Source organism: Scaptodrosophila lebanonensis, unplaced genomic scaffold (genome assembly GCF_003285725.1).
Source record: "Scaptodrosophila lebanonensis strain 11010-0011.00,11010-0021.00 unplaced genomic scaffold, SlebRS2 tig00000072-arrow-pilon, whole genome shotgun sequence".
Classification (NCBI taxonomy): Eukaryota; Metazoa; Arthropoda; class Insecta; order Diptera; family Drosophilidae; genus Scaptodrosophila; species Scaptodrosophila lebanonensis.
This window is the reverse complement of record NW_022060558.1, coordinates 392,292-406,393: the sequence shown is the minus strand read 5'-3', so window position 1 is coordinate 406,393 and position 14,102 is coordinate 392,292. Positions and strand designations below refer to the sequence as shown.

The 14,102-nt window shown below is 35.9% G+C and overlaps 1 non-coding gene across 1 annotated transcript; it reads left to right on the top strand.

The window, feature by feature from the left end:
* The first annotated feature begins 11,787 nt into the window (after positions 1-11,787).
* On the top strand, positions 11,788-11,861 carry Trnat-agu. Its single transcript has one exon. It is a non-coding gene; the product is annotated as a tRNA-Thr (tRNA).
* Positions 11,862-14,102: the final 2,241 nt, after the last annotated feature.

The following is a 14,102-nucleotide window of genomic DNA, read 5'->3' as shown; positions in this document are numbered from 1 at the left end:
ATTGCATCTTTAAATGTATGAAAAAGTCTACAATTACGATGGGATCTAATTTTTTAAATGCAAAGCCTATAGCCTCGCATTAGATTTGAACACAAATTTAAAGAGTTATTCTTAGATATTAAAGTAATTTTTTCCAGCGTGAGAAATAAGGCGTTCAATAGTAAGATTGGAAAATAACATTTTATAAACTTAGAGAATGAGTATGACAAATAACTTGATTCATTAATGTGCATGATACTTTATACCCCAAGTGGGAAAATGAGTACGATTGAGTATGAATGTAACACTTTAAAGGTAAGTATGCCAAACCTACTTAAAGCGGGATTTGCACGACCATGTGAACAAGAGATTTACATTCTTATAGAAGTCCTCTACGATGGAAAATATGTAGAAAATAATAAAAGTGAAAGTAAAAGGTTGAAAAGGTGAGTAATACAGCCTTTTCAGTCTGTCCATATATATGAGCGCTATGTTCTCAAAAAGTTTAAGAATTAAAATCACCAAACCAAAGTGTTGTTTGATTCTGAAGACTGCACTTGAAAACAGTAGTCTTGCCTTGGTTTCTTCAAATATGCCGCTAAAAAGACATTTCTTTGCGTTGTTGGGTTGATTGTAACGGACTAGGTCTGTGTTAGGTTATTTCTGTTTCAAAAGTTCGATAATTTAGAATATGGTCTGATTTGGATAGAACTAGTGGACTTAATAGAAGAAGAACGGTTGAAGTAATCTTTGCTCATTGGAGGATATGAGTCAACATTTTTTGAACAAGTGGATTTATTCACCTATTTGAACATACTTTTATAAAGATGGGTTTTTTTTTGAAAACTAACAAGACTGCTTAAATTTGTTCAAAATAAAAAAATAATAATATAAACATAGTCGCATCTGGCCAATCTCCAGGTCGACTGACAACTTAATGATTATGGAAACTTAATACAAGACAAATGAATCCAAACGGCTCCACTTCGATGTCGATGTAAGGATGGCGCTAGACAGGAGAAACCCCCAAGGAAGCAGACCTAAGGCGACAACCTGGCGAGGGTCCACCCTTCAAGAATTATCCCAGAAACAAGACCACATGTGGGACACAGCTAGACAAACGACTAAAAATAGAGAGTTAGATGGAAAAAGTTCTTGTAGAAGCGCTAAGCTCGCAAGTGGAGTAAAAAGGAATAAAAAAAATAATAATATAAACATACATACCTATAGATAATGGTAAAATGTCTGCCCTTAACCTTAATAGTTCGACGACTAAAGGAGCCTTTGTCAACCCTTTGGTGAATGAAAAACGAAGCTTACTTTCCTGCAGACACATCCACATCTTTATCCCTCCATCATTTTAAATGAAAAACGCTAATGTCTGGTTGTTTAATTAAGTGTAATTTTAGTGCGCGCCAAAGCACCCCTGGCTTCGTTTTCTGAATTCAGTTTCCGCAGTTTCTACAAAAAAAAGTATCTTGAAAATTACATCGGTATCGTGATATCGTATAAGAAGGGAAGAGGGTCGCCTGGCAACTGCGAAACGGGCAAGGACGCACCGTCGATGCATTTTTACGAGTATACCTGTTGCTTACATAAAATGCAATTTATGTTTTAATCATCAAATGCCCTGCCCGCTGCGACCCCGTGAGCCAATTAATCAACGTGTCCTTTGTCCTTAATTTATGCGGCGGAACACTGTTTTGATGTGCGACAGGTGACAATTTCGCGATCGCAGCACAACATTGGATATTCATATGGCAAATGAGTTAATTTATTCCGAATTTTAAAATTAATTTGACAGGAAATAATTAATTTGGCGTGCCAAAATATAAAAAGCTTTGAGCGAAATCTTTTCTTTTCTGCTTATTTGCTCTGTTCATTCACCGTCTCTGCAAAGCAACCAATTAAAATTATTTCGCTTTCATTACCCAACGAAATAATAAAAACAGCGACAGTGTTCAAATCGCGCAAAAAAAAAAGAAAGACAGATATAAGTTGAAAAAAATAAAATGGAAAAAAGTTTAAATAATGAAATCAATTCGCACCATCTCGAAATTGCTCATTAACATTTTGTGTTTGCGATATCAACTTGTGAAAATCGCACCGAGAGCCCCATGCCCCAAACTCCAAGCTCCACACATCACACTCCACGCTCCAAGTACCGAGCACCAGGCCAGGCCAGAGCCGAGCAGGGTCCAGCCTCCGGTTGAGGCCCCAAGGCGTAGCTTGATGTTAGTAACTGCTACTGTGCTTTTATTTATTATGCCACGCTCTGTTGTTGTTGTTCCTGTTGTTGTGGCAGCCACTGCAGCTGATTTTGTTGTTGCTGTTGTTGTTGCTGCTGCTGCTACTGTTGTTGTAGTCTTTGTTGCCTCACACTTGCCAAATCAATGGGGCAGACAAACCTGAGGCCGTTCCTTATTAGTTGGGTCACTCGTTGTGGCCGTGTCGTAGCGCCTTCGTTTTAAGGCTACCCTTTCTACCCAGAAAACCGGGGCATATTCGTGAGCTGATTTGGTTGGTAGGCACCTAATTCTGTTTTTACACCGTTTTTTTTAATCAATTTTGATTTAACACGGTTTGAAAATTAAACATTTTATATATGGTTGCACGACTTTATTCCATTTAGCGCGATTCAAAATAACAAATGATCTTGTCTTTTTTACACAACTTTTCCTGGAACCAAACTACCGTGTAAAAACAGAATTAGGTTTATTCCTTTTTTGAATTTTACGCTACATACTATTTGGTTTTAGACTTTAATTTGATAAATCATATAAATATTGTTAACGTCAAATGTGAACATTTTTTTTTAAATATAAAACTTTTAAATATACTGTTAATATTTACAATAACTTAAATGAAATACAGCTTAAACTAGGAGTCTTATTAGTCTTATTTATAATGAATACTTGTACACTATTTTTTCACATTGTTGTATTATCAGATAAGTTACTAAGTAATCAGGAATATTTAAAAGTGCAACAAGTGCCACCTTTTCTCTCCAAACGCTTCAAATCAAAAAAAAAAAAAAAAAAATTCAGATGACACAAATTCTCGATGAATAATTCCCCTTGAATCTGGAAAATCAATTAATATTGTTTTCACTTGTGACATCTCCAAACAAGGGCGTGGGCAGCTATTACCAAAGGGGGAGCCAAAAAATTAAAATTTTGATTAAATAATGCACGATGTATTTAAAAAATAATTTATGCACATGATCAATGAAAAAACTTCAACAAATCCAACTCAGATCCATTTTAGGGCGAAAGAGTGGTAAAAATTGGGGTTATGTAAAAACTGACTTATTGCTTCTGGACATTCTGGATATTCTGCTAGACAGAATTTCTATTTATTAGGACATTTGATATTAAGGCGAATTCCAGAAACGTACATTAAGGTTTATACTTGCTCTTATTTATTTATATAATGGTAGCTTAAAATTACTTTTTTAAAAGGTATTAAGGTAAAAAGTAGGAATACATTTGTATGGGGATTGGGTGTAGATTTTGTGGAATGCTTTGTGGCTTTTAAATATTTTAATATGAGTTTAAAGTTATGTAATGATGGGTTTGTAATTAAGGTGATGGCGTTAATGTTGGGAGAATAGACAATCTATGTGGAAGGAGTGTGAGGAGGATGTGGTGAGGATTATATTTGTTCTTATTTTCTTTAATTATTGTAAATTTTCGGTTGCTTTAGCATTTCCTTTTGCAATTGCTGTAGGGTGTCCGCTGGGCGCATCAGCTGGACTTTGGAATTCTCACTTGTTGAGGTGTGAAAAGTGGGCAGCTGCCAGAGCAATGGCAGTAGAGGCCGCGATGTTTAAATGTTCGCTGACAGTTGCTGGCTGGCATCCTCGACTATATTAAACTGGTGTTGCTAATGTTGTTGTTGCTGTTGTTGCCGAGCTTGGTTCGTGATTTGTCCAAACGACGCAATGTCTGCAGAGTTGTCTTTGTAATTTTCTAAAGGTCGTTTGCTCTTGGCAGCCACTTTACTCAATGAAATTGGCTCGCTGGCTTACAGTTGCCCGTGTCCTGCCAGATAAGGCAGCCGCATGTGGTAGGGTGTAGTGCAGAGGGGGATTGAGAGGGCGAGGTGGTGTGGCAGGCAGGGGGCAGTGACAACGTGTATTTCAGTAGCCAGTCGATTTATGTTAAATAAGCTGAACGCGAATGCTGTTTGTTGTAAAATACCAATTGCATTCGGCATTGCTTGCTGACTGCTAACTCGGACTCAGGCTCTGACTCTGACGCTGACTCGGACTCGTGTGACTCACGTTTCTGGCCGACAACAGCAACAACAGCGCGTCAGCAGCAATTGCAAGTTGAAAACAAAAAAAAAAAAGAATGGTTGGGACTGCATCAGATTTCTTAATTTAATTGGCTTTATGCAAGGATTTCTTTGCTGTTTTGGTGTGTTGTTCTTGTTGTTGCCTTTGGTTTCTTATAGACAAACTGTCTGGCTGGTTGCCAACTGTTGTTGCTGCTGCTTCTGCCTCTGCTGGCTGCTGGTTGTTGCTGAACAACGTCCCTTTTGGCGTGTGTTGTTGAGCGAACTTCCGCGCATTCTTAATGCCACAAGCACCAGCCAGGCTTCAAAAATAAAATAAAACACACAGACACACATAGCTAACAGTGATAGCATCTTTTTGTTGCTGCTGTTGTTGCTCCGAGCTACGTTTATAACTCTGCATTTCTTTTTGTAATTCGCTGTCGCAAAACGTGGGAATTCGTGCGTTGATGCAAATGCAACAGAGTTGCAAGCTTATGATGCCTACCTGCCTGCTGCCTGCCTGCCTGCCACCTCGCCCTGCCTGCCAGCCCATGCGGCTTAACCCAATTCTCAACAACATGCAAACAACAACTGCAAAAAATCAATGAATACGCCATAAAGTAACAAAAAATAATACTTCATATATTCCAAATAATTGCAAGCTATGAAAAGCAACCGCAGCAGCAGCAGCAACAACAAAAACAAAACAACAATAATAATGTTGCCAACAACAGCAACAAGAGCAGCAGCCTGAAAGGCTAGAATAAAATGAAAATCGCTAAAGTTTTCCATCATCGCGTGCAGTGGCAACGTTTTAGGAACAATTGCAGCGCATTTAAGCATAAATGCAGGCGAAAAGTTCAGACGGCTGCTGACTAGCTGACTAGCTGGCTGGTTGGCTGGCCAAACACCACAAATTGACACAGCACTGGTCATCAAATCAGAAACATTCATTACATAACACATCAGAAACTCTCCAGTTGTGATTTCAGCGCTCACTCTTTATAATCGGAGTTTTTAAAGGGCGATATTAGCGTACATAAGTCTTCTTTTCATTGAAAGTGTGGCGCTACATATAATTTTATACATATGTATATATGTTCAGTTCGGAAATGTTTAAAACAAGAGTTTGTTTTAAGTTACTTCTTAGATCTCGATTCGCGCAATGTTTCCGCAATTTGTGAGCTTTCGATACATACTATCGATATAATTTTAATACATCGATTACAATCATTTACATTTTTGCGTTTCATATCAGTCAGCCTTTTAAATTAAACACTGTGCATATGTGATTAACAATTCAAATCGTACGACAATAGTAATTGCTTTATATATAAAGGCAATATTTTTAAATCCTCAAGAAGTTTTTTTTTTAATCAGTAAATTACAAATTATCAAAGAAAAGTATCTAAATTTCTCCAATTACTTAAAGTGAGCTGCAATTTCAATTTCATTCATTTTCTGTTTTTTTAATCTCTTTACATATTTAAGTGACCTTCACTGTATATATTTATTCAAACATCCATATTTATACATAGAATAGCATTTGTAGAAGTATATTTATGCATATATAGTATATGTGTGTGTGTGCGACACTTAATCATCAGCGTGAAATGAAGAAAAAGCTAAAAGAAAGGCCCAACCAGTTGGCCAACCAACTATAATTAAGCCATAAATTGTGTTTTTATGATTTTCCACAAAGTTATGAATTTATAGCAACAGCAACAAGGCAGCGCATGTGCAAGACGCCCTTAGCACACACACACACACACACACAAACACACTTAAATACACACACACATCGCCATTCTGACGGCCATACACATAAACAATAATTTGCGGAAAAACGGAAGTGCATTTAAATGCGCGCGCATGCGAAATGTGGCATAAGCTAGGAGGAGGGCGATGGGGAGAAAGAACTTTAGGGCAGGCCGAAGGCGCCGCCATGTTGTCCACAGAGCCCGGCCAGAGCCACAGCCACAGCCATAAATGTCGAGTAGTTGGAAGGCTCGTAAATTTAACGCTTTTAGCTTTTTATTATTTCTCTATGCTGCTGCTTTTGATGAATGCACGGCAGTTGGCCGCATTATAAAATTTAAATATTTGCTGTACCATATATTTTTGCATTTCTGAACATTATTGTAGTTGTTTTGCACTTATTGCACAATTTACTATGCAAATTTGTTGTGCACTTGCCCAAAAACGAAAACGAGAAATTATGGAGAGTAAAGAGAGATCCAGCGATCTCAACTTGTCCTCCATTGTCGCTAAACAACATCAATATTCCACAAAAAAACGATGTAACTTACCTTGGTGTCCATTTGGATAGACGGCTTACTTGGCGCAAACACACACTAAAAGCTATTAATCTACATTGGCTTATAAACGTCCGTTCACCACTAGAACTGGAGTAAAAAGTACTCTTGTACAATGCAGTTCTCAAACCAATTTGGACATATGGCTCTGAACTATGGGGAAACGCTTCCATTAGTAATTTAGAGTTAATCGAGAGAGCTCAATCGAAGATACTGAGAACCATCGCTGGGGCATCCAGGTATATACGCAGTGAAAATATCCGGAAAGATTTAAATGTGGGACCTGTTAAAGATGAAATCGCCAAGGTGAAAGCAAAGTACCAGCTTAAGCTTCGGAACCATTCAAATAGACTTGCGCAGAATTTAAATTGGCAGGCTAGCCATACACGACTCCGGCGAAGAGACCTCCCAACCCAGCAATAACAGTTAGGGCCGTAATTCAAATATTTAATTGTAATTAATTAAAGAACTACATTAGATTAAGATTTGACTACTTAACTTTAAAAAAAAAATAAAACTTAAAAAATCAAAATTGGCACAACGGTATTTAAAAAGGAAATGAATAAGTAGAATAATAGAATTTCTACTGCGGTCTTGTCATTTTAATTTGATTAAACAATAACTTCAGTACAATTATTTATGTATATAAGAATTATTTGATGTACTGCACTAATTATAATGCAATAGTGAGCGGTTTTTTTAAATCCTTGATTCCTAATGAAATACATACATATGTATGTATGTTGCACACAGCTGGACAGAATAATATGTGTGAGAACATTTTTTTTTTTTTTTCAAAAAAAGCTTGCCTTACATATATATTCTCATTTTTCTCAAAACATCAATTATTTTTCAGAATAAAATATACTTCAGCGACAAAACAAATAATAAACGGCTTTACCAACCATTAAAAATAATTTAGCGTTTAGTTAATTCATAAAATACAAATGTTTCGGCTGGACAGAATAATTGGTGTGTAAAAACAAAATTTGTAAAAAATATTGAAATTTTGTTATTTATGGTCCCATATTGTACTGAACTGATTAGAGCACACTCCATACCTTGAATATCCGCCATTATTCTTGGTGATTATTTCGATTCCTGCAGACAAAAGGATATCAACTTCTGACAAATCTTTGAAGGGATGTTATACCAATATATTCCCATTAAACGTACAAATTCATTGCCAGATCAATGTGATATATATTCATTCACCATATAATTTTGATTATAATTTATAAAAAACCTAAAAATTCAAAATTACTGGTTTTTTGAATTAGGTTCTCTATTGCCTTTTAAAAATGAAAAAATCAACTTGAGTAGCGCAGCGGGCTGCAGCGATAAAATATTGTTCTGTTTATGAAACAAACAAATTTGTTACATTAATTATGCCAAATTGTTCGCCGGCTTCCCCTCATCTCTCACCCCCCTCACGCGGAGTGGTTGGTCGCACTGCGCACTGTGGGGCAATTAGCATAATCGCTTTTGAAATTGCAACTTGAGGCGCTGCGAGTTGCGCGCTCGTCCGTCTATCTGACATTGTTAATCGGCAGGGTTGTTTTTGCATTTTTGGGGGAAGTGTGCGGCAGCGTGGGGGCGTGGCTCTTGCAAAAAACAAAAGAGAGTAAAAATTAATAATTACCTCAATTATGCAAAATGCTCATGACTGCTCATGTCATGGCTTGTTCTTAATTCGAAAATAACGTCATTAATTCCGGGGCACATCAGATCGGAGATATAGAAGATCTTGGGCAAGTTTGATGAGCGCTAGATAGTTCAAGTTGTCGAGTGAGCCTTCGGCCATTTGCTGTCAAAACTCCACAACTGAGTTCCGTGTTCTTCAAAGGGAAATGTGCTGAGCTCAAGCTTAAGATATAAATAGAGCGATGCAGTTTGAGTGTATTTCGCTGTCCACGTTCTGCTCATAAAATACTTGAATGCAATTATTATCCTTTAGCAGCAGGGATAATGCAAAATTGCAGCCAACCAAATGAACAGGTGCAAAATGTCCTGAATAATCATCTTTGTCGCCCCTTCGCGACTACTGCGCGACTCAGAAATTAATGATAAAACAAGAAAGGAATGCTAAAGTCGAGCAGGCTCAACTCTTAAATACCCTGTACCACCCCACAAAAAAGTAATTAAATTAATTAATTAATTAAATTTAATTAATTAACTAAATTAATTTAATTAATTAACTAAATTAAATATAAAATATTCCATGCATGCATACATACATTTACATTTACATCAGAATCGTGCCTTATGCGTGTTTGTGTACTTGTACATATGTATGTATGTGTGCATTGGGCCTGGTTATATGGCTATAACTTTCTTTCCGATCATTCTATCATAATGAGACTTGGTATACGGATATATAATTACTAACCTAATGTGACTACCAAATTTTAGTTCAAAATTCCAAGAATTACGGAAGTTATAGAAAATCGTTAATAGGGGGGGAGTGGGGGGGTGGATCAGAAAAAATGAACAAACTCGTCCTTTCTCGGTCTCAGGAAAATCTGTATACCAAGTTTGGTTATTCTAGCTCTTATACTTTCGGAGATCCTTGCGTTCATACAGACAGACAGACGGACAGACGGACAGACAGACGGACAGACAGACGGACAGACGGACAGACGGACAGACGGACATGGCTATATCGACTCGGCTTGTCATGCTGATCAAGAATATATATACTTTGTGGGGTCTACCAAGCCTCCTTCTGTGTGTTCCATGTGCACTCGCACAAAACTAATATACCCTTGTACCCTTTTGGGTACAGGGTATAATTACTATATAGTATTAATGCGGAAAATCTTTGGGGTTGTCGACATCGTCTCTGTCGCTTTGATGTTCATTAAAGGTGGGTATCTGTAGCGCAAGGTGTGCATTTTGCAATCAGCCGGCGCACCTCGATTTCTCAATTCATCTCCTTCCTTGCAAAAATTGTCACATGCTCTTGGGCACATCCTTTCGCAAATAGAGGGGATGAACTTCAATTCGCATTACCTGCAATACATTCTTGTTGCTCCGTTACGTTACGAATGCAGAAACATGGGTAACATTTTTGTGTATTGAAATTACTAAGTGTTTTATATCCTGACTCGAAAGGATGAAAGGGTATACTAAAAATTCGAATCGCCAAATAGATGTCACAGGCAGAACGAGGCAAGACAGATCGTATGTTAGAGAGGTGCATGTATAATTAGGATGACGAGACGAATCGATATACTTGTAGAGGATCTCCAAACATGGTAGGTTGAACTGCTTTGCTCATAAAAACCATATGTAGCCGAATTATTTTGAATAGCTGTCATAAAAAGGATTTTTAAAAAACTATCTAAGTCTACACAGCGATGCTCTCGCCTGTTCAAAGCTTATAAATAGTTGTTTAGGAAGGTCATAGCCTCATTTGATAAAAATTTCGGTCCGTAACTTTTAGATTATGAAATAAAGAGAATTCACTTGAGGCTTGATGGGATTGATATATTTGTCCAAATTGTTGAGCACTTTCTCATGTCCAATTGTTCAAAATATGGCAATCACGGTCTTAATGTCTTTATGTGATGTAAACTATCTTTTCTTACTTGGATTTGGCGGTCGTCCAGAACCTATTGGTCTCGGCACATAATAATAAAGAGTCCCTATAGATTTGATATTCGAAAACGTATGTTCAACTATTTTCATTTTTACAAAAGCATTGATATCGACTTAGTTAATCTATTCCTGATCGATAACTATAATGTCGAAATGGTTGAAATTTGGCATAAAACCATTGTCACGATACCTAAGTTTGGTTAATATAGGAGGTCGTCTTCATGGCCCGGCAAGAAACTTTCAGGAGTCGGGCTGGCTCGACTTTACTCATTTTATATTTTGACTCTTATATGAGGTGATTGGGTTTGGGATAAAGTTAAATATACTACTATAATGTCATTCAGAAATCGAGCAAGCTTCTCGAAAGCAACAAACCTTTTTATTTCACGTTTAAAAAAATGTTAAATAGAGAACATTCTATTGATTACTAATAAAATTGGGTTTTTATTTTAGTTTTGATTATCAATATAACAATTTCAGTGAAATTAAAAAAATAAGAAACAAAAAAGTAGCACAAAAAAAAATTGATAGTGTTAATGGTGGATTATTCAAAGTGTTTCTCGTTTTTGAATTTGATTTAGATGTGTTGCTGTTTAAAAATGTTGAGCTGTATTTTGAAGTAAAATAACTGAAAAAATTGAAAGTGAGGTGAAAAGAAAAAAAAAAACAATTTCTCTACTAGGGCACTGAATTGGGGAACATTCAAAATCTATGTATGTACATATGAACTAAATATGTAATTTTGTTTCTACTTTTTTAATTCTAACGACCATGTTAGGGCTCCGGCTAGCGCTCATTAGCCATGCAGAAAGCCAATACAAGTGCTAGTGGCAAGTCGAGCAACTCGTTGTTGGCCGGCAATTAAATGCGATTAAAATCAAATGAAAGCAAAGAAAGGCGCTTCCAACCCGAATGGGCGAAACATTTTCGCAATTATATTTGAAAGTGCATGAAACGAAAATAAAATATGGCAGCAGAGCCAAATTTACATAAATATTCGTACAGAACCTAGAAACTATGTATGTATAATATTTAGAACAACAACAACACCTAATATTACAACAACAACAACAAAAGCATAAATTACACTCATGAAAAGGCAACGAGGTTGCAGCTTATCTCGAAAGCAAAATTAACTGATAATATGCAAAACATGCAAAGAAATTGCAGCTTGCGCGCCAAATTCAAAATTATTACTTAGGCGGAACAAAGTTAAACACATTTACATACATATGCATGCATAGATACACAAATAAAGGTATGTATGTATGTGTATGCATGCATATGTATGTATGTATGTATGTATGTATGCAGCTTTGTAGGTAAACTCACGTTGTAATTGCATTTGCATGTTTTTTGTTTCTTTCATTTCATTTCATTTATTTATATGTAATACTTTCAAAGTGTTGCAATTTTTTTAAGTGCTGTGTTTTAATTATCATTTAACGAGCGTCGCAATATGTATTTTCATTATCTGCAGCAGCTGATACGGTTTTGTGTTGTTGTTGTTGTGTTTATTTCCCATCACCGAAATTAATTTTGTGAGAGCACAAATGGCATGTCAAAATATGTCAGACCTCATAGCAAGCAGTTGGCAAGCAACTTGCACCAAGGCGCCGTGGCTTAGTTGGTTAAAGCGCCTGTCTAGTAAACAGGAGATCGTGAGTTCGAATCTCGCCGGGGCCTACCGTGTATGAACGCTTGCTTTGGGTTGTTTCAAGCGTTGTTTTTTTTTTAATATTTCTTTATTATAATTATACATTTTTATATGCATATTACTTATATATAGGAGTATATATTTAAATTTTAATATTTTATTTCATATATATTTTTTTCTTTGTATTTTTTTTAAAACTGTCCATCATGGACAATCATTAAATTGGATAAAGATAAACTTCTCAGTTTATTATTTCATTTAGAGTGTGGTTGTAGTATCCGGCTAGTCCCTGGGGAGGTCCAGAGGATGGGTCCTGAGCAGCCTCCTGGTCCGTTCGCTGTTGTCCAGCAAGTTCATCGCCAAGTTGTTGGGGTGGTCATGTAGCCTCTGCATGTACCGCTTGCTGATTTTCTTAACTTCGTCCTTCACCCAAGGGAAGCTGAGGACTTCATGAATGGTGTCGTTGTCGTGCAGAGGATGAGCGCTGGTGGCGAAGCGGATAGCTTTTTTCTCGAATGTCTGTATAATTCGGACATTGCTTGGGTTGTTCAAGCGTTGTTTTTTTTTTAATATTTCTTTATTATAATTATACATTTTTATATGCATATTACTTATATATAGGAGTATATATTTAAATTTTAATATTTTTATTCATATGATTTATCAATTAAAAATAGTTTTACACATGGGTTTAATAAAATTAATTTAGTTGTTTTTATTGCCATTTAATTATATATAGTATGTGTAAGGAAATATTGCTGTTATTTTTTTTTTATTTTTTTGTGCATATTAATATTGGACATTAGCATGGTTATAGATTGTGATAGATTCATAATGACGGTGTCGGGCCGATCAATCGAATAAGTGATATTATGACCAAATTTCAGAAATACTTCGATTAACATCATTTTAATTAACATAATGCTTCTAAGGTCGTTCGACAAGAAGTAGCAAAGAAGTATGAAATTCGGTCTCTTGCCTTCAAAATCTTTTGAGGTGAAATGTTGAATTCGTGCAAGAACGTTTCGAAAAGTTGAAAAAAGTTTTCCTTACAAATATTCGTATACCGGCAGGAGATTTGTAATCATTATTATTACGTGTTAACAATTTACATAATTTGTGTACTGGAAATTATAATTTGCTTGTCAATTAAACAATTACAAAATGGATGCAAAATAGCTAAGACTGCAACTTTCTTTCCACCGATACGTACACCCTAATACTGGACGAGAAAGAAACTATTTTTTATTGTTGATTAATTAGCAATCATATCAGGTTAAATGCATTATCATTTTGTTTTTTCAATTTAAAGAACTATTTATAAGCTGGTTGGCCTTCAAAATAAAAAATTAAATGTTATCATAAAAGCTTCTTTTTAGCAATTCAGCATAACAAGTATGATAAGCGTGACATCTTATACCAATATATTTAACCAATCAATTCAAATATGACTTCTGGGAAGGTTTTGTTGGTCTCCTACAATGCTTGGCATTCTTTAAGATAATTAATTCGTTACTCTTATTCCAAATTCATAATAGAAACATTGTCCTGAACAAATACTACCTTTATATAGACAGGCATCTATTCGTGTAAAAATCAAACTTTCCATATCGGCAAGATGTGGCTTAAAGATTTTGCATATGCATATAAGTGTATGTAGTACTTGTTTATAAACTTGCATATCGACTGAACAATCGGCTTGCTATTTATTTTTCAGCTTATCCGCTGTTTAAGTTCTACAATTTGTTGCAGCTAGCCAACATTTAGGCATTCAAATTATCCGCTATTAAATGCAATTGCGACGTCAATTGCAATTTGTAGCGTTGTCAGCCGTTGCATTGAGATTCTAATGAGCGACTGTGCGACTGAGTGACTGATTGAATGACAGCACAAGTGTGACTACATACTGTAAGAGTACAGTCGTAATTCGATATAATTAACTTCCTATTTAAAGTTTACCATGCGTGACAAATGCTGGTATTATTATTGATAATGTTGTTCTTTTTAAGTTGCAAGTTCGTCTTTGCATATAATAATATAAATTGATAAAGTTCTGAGAAGTTTCAGACTCAATGAAGATATTATTCTTTTTAATACAGCTAAAAAACTTCGTCTCAGGTACCCACATGAAAGAGAAAAATGTAAGTTGGAGTAAACTAAACGAATATTATATTAATTACTGAATATAAGGCTTAACTAAAGGAAATACACAGTTCACCGATAGCTGATAACTGAGATACTAAAGTGGGTTCCAAATTAAAATACTTTAC